Here is an 8,570-nt window from a genome sequence, read left to right as displayed (position 1 = left end):
AAGAAATAAATGAAATGAAAATATTTCGTAATCATTACACGAATGACATTTATGCCACCCAACGACATAAGTGAATTGGAGAATGGTCCTCCTTTCAACACTGACATTTAAATTTAATAAAAAAGGTGGTGTTTCATGCCTGTCTGTCTTGTCCATCTTTATCCCAGCTGTGTACACTGGTCAGAAATAATAAAAACAAGGATTAAATGAAATGAAATAAAGTTGAAATCCAACCTGGTTTCTATGACTTATATTACCAGCAGCTTGCCTCCACTCTGTGGCTATGCCAATACTGAGATACTGTACTCCCTTTCTGAAATGGACAAAGATCAAGCTATGGAACATGAATAGACAGACCAGAAAGTTGCTTACAATGCACAATGCACTTCGTGCTAAGAGCAATACCGAAGAAAGGAACTACGAAGAAAGGAAGGTGGCAGAGGAAAAGTAAATGTAGGAGACACATGTTAATACTGTGACACAGAGTCTGAAAAATTATGCTGTTCAAAGTAAAAGAAGAAATTTATTAGCAGCTAGCAATACCGAAAAAGCAACCAAAATAGTAGAAGGATTCAAAGAGAGAAGGAAGAACAACAGAAGAAGCAAGTGGAAAGAAATGGAACAACATGGTCATTTCATGCAACAAACTGAGAATGTTGGAAGTAAAGGTTGCTGGCTCTGGTTGACAGATGGGAACTTGAAATACAAGACCAAAATGCTAATTATAGCCACTGAAGAACAAACCATTCGAAGAAATCTGGCAAAGATTGACAAAACTCAGTCAGACAGCAAATGTAGAATCTGCAGGAAAGGAGAGCAAAGTATCAATCACTTTTTGAGTGAGTGCAGTATACTACAACAAAAGGAGTATAAGTGCAGACATGGCTGTGTAGGCAAAAGAGGGTACTGGGATGTTAGCCGAGTGTGTGGCTTCAAAACGACAGGAAAGTGGTATGAACACGAACCAGAGGCTGTGATAGAAAACAAGTATTATAAGATCTTATGGGATTGACCATACTACTAAGACAAGAAGACCAAACATGATTAATCAGAGATTTTGCAATTACCTATGTCAGCAGAGTTGATACCAAACAAGTTTAGAAACATCAGGATCTAGCAAGAGAGCTGAGGAGACTGTGGAAATCAAAGATCAGAACAGAATTGGTGCAACACTAAAAATACTACCTAAAATAGTGAAAGAGATTGGAATTGAAATTCACGTTGTTGACCAACACAAAATGTACCTCTGCAAGAATCCTAAAGAAGATTCTTGAGATTTGAGGAGACTTGTCACCAGACATCAAGATAAAATACCTGTTAACTAAATTAGCATGCAGTAGTGCAACTACGCCAACAGCAATAATGAGGATGATGATGATGATGATGATAATAATAATGAGAGACAGTAAAATGGAAACAATTTAAACAACATTATATGAAAGAAAACAAGGTATCAGTCTCAAAGATGGCCAGAAATTTTTGAGGCACAGTTGTCTTCTTGTTTCCAGTAAAAGAAAACACATTGCCTTTTCTTTGATTGCATATTAATGATTGATTTTTGAAGATTTTCAGAGTTGGTCACAATTGCAGCTAGGTGTTTGTGTACCTTCTCTCAATGTGAAGATGCACACACACACCAACACACAAATAGAGAGAGAAATATATGTATGCATATATATTCTTGAGTATGTATGTATACATATATAGCTGAAGGTAGTGCTCCAGCATGTTTCTTGTTGTGATTACTAGATGAAACTGAACATATACATATGCCAGTAGGTGTGTATACATTTACATAGGTGTATATAACATGAAATGCATAGCGCCGCCTGGTTACAGCAGCTTCTATGCCGGCAGTCAGTACCTGTAGCACTTTGAAAAAACTTGTATTCCTGTAGCATTTGTTAGGAACTGTTTAAAATATATATTTTTAGAAAGAAATTAAATAGATGGAACAAATAAGCCACATGTGTGTACACACGCGTGCGTGCGTGTGTGTATGTGTGTGTGTATATGTGGGGAGAGAGAGAGAGAATTGAGTAAAGGAAGGTTAGAGCAATAGAGGGAGAAGTCAAAACTGTGATATGTGTGAGTAGCAGTGTGTTTGTATAGAATTCTATATGTATACATGTGTGTGTGTGTTTGTATCTGTCTGTATACTATTTATCATTTAGAAAGCTTTTTAACTAATGGTGAACAGAGAGAGACTATATATGTCTGGTGTACCTTCAGAAACTTCCACCAGCCTCTTCTCTCATTTCACACCATTCCTACAGCAGAGGCAGTAGTAGCACAACACACAGAATAAGATTAGGGTAAAAAAAAAAAAAAAAAAAAAAAAAAAAGAAAGCAACAATTATAGCAAAGAGCCTAAAAACTCTTCAATACAACTATGCTTACAAAGAAACTGATAGCTTAAAGGATGGCTGTCTTTTGGAAATTAGCAGATTTCACTGCAGAGAAGTTAGAGAGAAATTCATCAAATTCTAATCAAATTTAAGTAAGTTATCCATTTCTGAATCTGTATCTGGCTCTTCACCCTTTTCCCCCTTCCAAGTAAACTTGGCAACTTCTTCAACTATAGTTATGATTTCAAGTTCAACTGTTTAGAAGAGATTACTACAATTTAGTATTTCCTTTTTCAGGTTCGTAGATGATAATATTCTATGTATCTATTCTGTTATATTATGACAAAATCAACAGAATGTCTTTCTACTGTTTTGGTAGGGGAGTAGGAATTTTTTTTTTTTATATAACAAACTGATGTTCTACAAGAGATTTACCAAAAGTGTTGTTGGTGCAAAAATCCAAAAAGCATAATAGACAAAGAAATATTCTCTCTCCCCATTTCTATTTAAACTTTTAACAAAGCCTTCTTTTTGTTTGTTGATATTTTCTGAAACTTCCATTTTATTCTTTGTGAATTATTCTAGAAAATATTCTTGTTCTAATTATATAAAAAGTTCTTTAGAATATGAAAAATTGATCCCCTTGTTTCAATTTATTTCTGCTGTTTGTTCCCCCATTATGAAATTCTGAAAGAAAAAGTTTCTGTTTATTTTCTGCATTTTTCAAGTTTTTTCAACTCATTTTACTATAATGATTTCACAGTATTCTTTGATTTTTATTGAGGATATTCTTAAAATAGTTTATCTATTTCAATTTTGATAGTCAAAGAATGAATTGTACATAACATTAGTTCTAGGTTGAAATCTTGCCAGAATTAGCAACACACGAGAAGATATTACAAAGTGTAATTTGTGTACGCAGAGTTCTTCCCTACTTCTTGATGTGTTTCCATCAACCATGTTCTTAATACTGCTATATTTGTAGAGACCCTTTACTCCCTTAAACTAAAATTTCAATATCATTAAAATTGATTTCTATTACTTTTCTCATTAAAGTTTCTTTTATGAAGTTAACCTCCATTCTGAATATTGAGATATAATATAAATCTGCCATTCCTATATAATACGGCTATTTATATTCTTCAACTGAAAGTTTACACCAACAAAGAAGTCATTTAGATCGTTCGCGTTTACAATAAATTGAGGTAGTTGTAGAATCCAAAAAGTAGGTTCCTTTTTTTGGTGTTTCTCAAAGAGTTTTGCTTGTTAATAAATGTAAAATCTCCATTGAAACTAATATATTAATATCTAATTTTGGTATCAGAAATCTGAAGATTGTATTGTTTATTCAAGAACATGTGCTGCAGAGTTAAGCTGATAATGTTTGGCGCCATGAGAATGTGGCAGTGTTCTTTGTTTACAGCATTCTCCTGGATGGTAATTTTTTTCATATGCTCACTTTGTGTACATTCTTCTCTGCCGTTGACATCTAATATCACATACATCAAACCCACGATGGATACACTATAAGATATAAATATATATATATATATATATATATATATATATATATATATATATATATATATATATATATATATATATTTAAATATATATATGTATGTATATTTATATGTTTATTTATTTATTTATATGTATATAAATACACACACACATTCATCATACATACATATATATACACACACACATACAGAAAGAGAGAGAAGTGGAAAAGTTTTAATCTTGTTTTTAATATCTTGCTAAGATTTATAAAGCTTTCTAGAGAAAGGTGAGATGCTTATATTTTACCTCCACCATCACCACCACACCTGTAACTTCTGCACAATCACTTGGAGTAAATATGCTAAGCAGTATAAAACTATTGTTTTGGAAATTTTCAAAATAAAAGGTTGTTTCAAATAATTACTTAAGGTTTTATCTATGTTGTGATTATAATGGCGTACAACAACAACAACTACAAACATAAAACTGATGTATTTGAAGAAATCTTGTGTTTGTTCAGTAAGGTAATACAACATAAACTGAACATCTCAGCAAAGAGTTTTCTTTGTCTTTAACCAGGAAATAATGATTCTCTTTCCAAGATTTCAGGGTAGAAGGCCAAGTGTTCTCATACATGTATAAAGTCAATAAAAGCAAAATTCAATTAATGTGTACCAAATCCTTCCTCCAGAAACCTTAAGTGTAAATATTTTCATAGCCTGATGAAAATTTATGAAGATTATTTGTCAATTTCTTTGTTCATCTCATGTTCATAGACAGGCAAGGAAGTATTTATTTAAGTACTGACTGTTTTAACACCATCAAAATATTGAGCGTCAGATAAATTGTGTGTGTGTGTGGCTTCATATTAAAAGATCCCTTCTCTATTTTTTTTTCTATCAGTTAAGAAATTTAGTTTGAAAATTAATTCCACATTTTAGAGATTAGAAATGTGAAAATATGAACCCAGAAACATTATAGTAATATAACTACAAACGCTTGAATAAAAAAATGTTTCCCTTTCATGAGCATTATAAATTTCTAATGCAGATCCACTCTACAGGATTCGAGTCCCAGGTTTCTTAAATATTCACCAGTTATAAAGTTACCTCACTTCTAGAAGTTATGAATATTAAACTAATTTCCTTAGAACAGTAAATGAATAATGATTAAAATCTCCTTAAACTTCAAAGCTCTTTGAATCACTGCCTCAGTAATTGTCTTAAACATCTATAAATGCTGAAATAATTTGGTTAAATTCTGTCGTGCTGTTCCCTACATTATATTGATTCCTGCAGACATTAACCTACAAGTGTTCAGACCAGACAGTAGGGTCAGGGAGGTGAGGACCTTAAAGGGTTATGAGCCCTGCTTCTATCTTTCTATTTTTTCATATTTTTATGATTTAATTAAAGGAGGAAGGGTATGTTCTATAACCTCTTTGTAGGGCCACCACAAGATGGATGGGGGCAAGAGATGAAAATTTTGATAGCATGAGACCAGACACCTAGCCCAAATGCTTGCAATAAAGTAGATTCTACTAAACACACACACAAGAGCTAGATTACATTCCATTGTTGATGAACTTATTTGAAAAATCTTAAGTAGATGTCGCTATTGGCACACAGAAGTTTTAGGATTTCTTGAACAGATTTTGTCATTCCTTCACTTTAAATTTGGAAAATTACAGTAATAATATTATAAGACATTAGTCTCTTTCTCTCAGATAATGGTTTTGGTCCCATTTATAAAGTAGTAAACTAAATCAACAGTAGTATGTTGCTGATGAACAAAATGCAGAGTCTCCAACAAGATAAGGATCTCAGAATCCCCAGGAGAAAAGCACTACATCTTATCTATTCTGCTATTGCAGAGATTTAACAGTATCTGAGGAATCAGATGCTATAGCGCCAATTGCTACTAGTTTACTCTATTTGCTAGAATTTTTAAGCCAACAAGCATGTTGGCTGTCTTTTGCAGAAAGAGAAACCATTTCATAAGATTAAGTTCTAAAGTGTAGATAATAAAAGATTATCAAAGATAATTAGAAAGAAAAAAAAAATCATGAAATATAGATTTATATGCAATAACACAGTAACTTATTTCTTTATTGCCCACAAGGGGCTAAACATAGAGGGGACAAACAAGGACAGACAAACGGATTAAGTGGATTACATCGACCCCAGTGCATAACTGGTACTTAATTTATCGACCCTGAAAGGATGAAAGGCAAAGTTGACCTCAGCGGAATTTGAACTCAGAACGTGACGGCAGACAAAATACCGCTAAGCATTTCTCCCGGTGTGCTAATGTTTCTGCCAACTCGCTGCCTTACAATAACGCAGTAACTATGAATAAATTAATGATAAACTAGTTGAAACATTTGAGTGAGGTCGTTGCCAGTGGCGCTGGACTGGCTCCTGTGCAGGTGGCACATAAAAAACACTACTTGAGCATGGCCGTTGCCAGTATCACCTGACTGGCCCTTGTGCTGGTGACACATAAAAGCATCCATTACACTCTCGGAGTGGTTGGCATTAGGAAGGGCATCCTGCTGTAGAAATTCTGCCAAATCAGATTGGAGCCTGGTGCAGCCATCTGGTTCGCCAGTCCTCAGCCAAATCGTCCAACCCATGCTAGCATGGAAAGCAGACATTAAACTATGATGATAGAATGGAATAGTTGAAATAAACATGATCCACTCTTTTAGTCTGCCATTTTCTTATACTTATTGTTAGGTGAGTCACATTTAATAAATAATTATTTAAGAAAAAAAAAACTATAAAAGTATATTTTTTGGTGAGGTTGGGGAGTAAAAGCTTTGAAATATAGGGTTGGATACCTTGAAATATCAGTCTGGGCACTTCCCTTACTAAAAAAATAAAAATTAGAACATTATTTTTCTGTGAAAATTACTGTTCTTCAAAAATTATCTTTTTATTGCAAGTCTAGTCACAAGGAAGGAGAAGAGGACTTTACTGCAGATAAAGTAACATTTGAAATATAATGGCTAGAAACAAATTCTACAAATATTTAAATAAGATTAAAAAAATTAAAAAATTTAGAAATTGATTGATAGTAATCCAGACACAAAAGCTTTAAACTGCTCTCACTATTCACTGAAATTAGGTAAATTTTGTTGAATAGAAGATCTCATGAAGTCTTAGAATTGAAACAGTGAAAGCAGAATGAAGAGAGCTAACTGTCTGACAGAAGTTTAGGGAGCTGCTGTCTTTATTGATAAAAGGATTCTGTTTTTTTCTGTTTGTTAGTTCAATTATGTTTTCTTTCTCAGCATGATAATGTTATATAACAGGGGAAAGATGGGAATTAAGAGTGAAAGATTAACAGATGCTAGAAAGGAATAAGTTCTGTTGGATGCATTATACAAACTTCAGCGAGAGAAAGTTGTGCATAAAAGAGAATTGGTCAGGGCATGCAAAAGAATCATGCACATTGGTTTGGATGAATGATAAATATATAACTGATACAAACTAAGTAAAAGCATTATAATTTAATAGTTTTGACGGCCCTAACAGAGAGATTTGAAACTATAGTAAAACAGTTGTATCCAAGGACAAAAGTAATAGAAATTATTCCAAATTCAATTCAAAAACAATATTTTGCTTTTATTTAGCTTGAATTGTAAAATTACCTCACTCTAAATTTGCTCAATTTTTCAACAGACTCAGATATAATACTTTTCATATATGAGAACATTGAAAATATATTTGGGTAATATTATTAAAAAAACTTACAAAAGTAATTTTATATATCTGTAAAATCTATATTAACTAAATATAATCAAAATAATACAGTTAATTATATTAAGATTATACTAGTAAGCAAGAAAAGTTTCAAGAAAAATGAAAAATTAAAGAGAAAGAACATAAAGTTCATTTGGCTGAAAGAGTTTGGATATTTGTTACTCCAAAAACAGCCAAGACATTCTTCTTCTCACTCTTTACCATTCATCATTCTTCCTTACATATTTAGTATTGCAATCCTTCCTTCATATCACATTTGTTAGTATTGGAGGAATCTGTAAATTAGTTTTAGTTTCTAATATAGGTCAAAGAAGTTGAAAGTAATAAGTAAGAAATTTGAGTTTCTAGCTGTAAGCCTGCTGAAGGCAAAGATACACTGGTTGCACTGAAAGAGTTTGAGATGCGATATCATTTGAAAGATGCACAAACATTTACTGCTAACAATGGAAATTGTTTCTAAAAGACTACAAGCAATAACATTTTAGCCATCATTCTTAGAAATTATTCAATAGTATAATATAAATGGTTGTAAAAAGTCTTTGCAACCTTCTCTTACACAACCCATGTTTTACTTAACCAGGTAATATTTAGACATTTGCCAGAACCATTTAAGTGTTGGATAAAACAGTCCCACTGACCCCATTGTTGTTCACATTGTTTTTGTTACTGTTTAGTCTTAGATTAACTCTATTGTGTTATGAGTGGCTTTCCTCCCATGACACTCTTGTCTTTTTTGCATATCTATAACTACATTCTCCAATGTGTCATTCCTTTTATAAAATGGTAGACTGCCATTTCAAACAGTTTTTATGCAACCACATAAACACTCTCTCACTGGTGACCCTCAATATGCTCAATGGTTACTATTTGTGCCTCCCCTGATTGTAATGTAAGGGTTTAAGCTTAACATCTGTTACTGGTTATCTCTGTTCCAATTGTTGTACAAGGGGGG

General features: G+C 32.8%; 1 protein-coding gene across 5 annotated transcripts in view; it reads left to right on the top strand.

The window, feature by feature from the left end:
- Positions 1-8,570, top strand: part of LOC106878768 (irregular chiasm C-roughest protein) — a 177,553-nt gene that overhangs the window by 15,239 nt on the left and 153,744 nt on the right. The window contains exon 1 of one of the 5 annotated variants that reach the window (XM_052967827.1): positions 1,812-2,500. The exons of the other annotated variants lie outside the window; for them this stretch is intronic. The gene's annotated coding sequence lies outside the window, so the exon portion shown is untranslated. Of the gene's footprint in view, positions 1-1,811; positions 2,501-8,570 lie in introns of those variants that run through there. 5 annotated transcript variants of the gene reach the window in all.

The sequence above is a fragment of the Octopus bimaculoides genome, chromosome 5 (genome assembly GCF_001194135.2).
Source record: "Octopus bimaculoides isolate UCB-OBI-ISO-001 chromosome 5, ASM119413v2, whole genome shotgun sequence".
NCBI lineage: Eukaryota > Metazoa > Mollusca > Cephalopoda > Octopoda > Octopodidae > Octopus > Octopus bimaculoides.
Note: the sequence above shows the minus strand (reverse complement) of the source record. Positions and strands in the feature narration are given on the sequence as shown.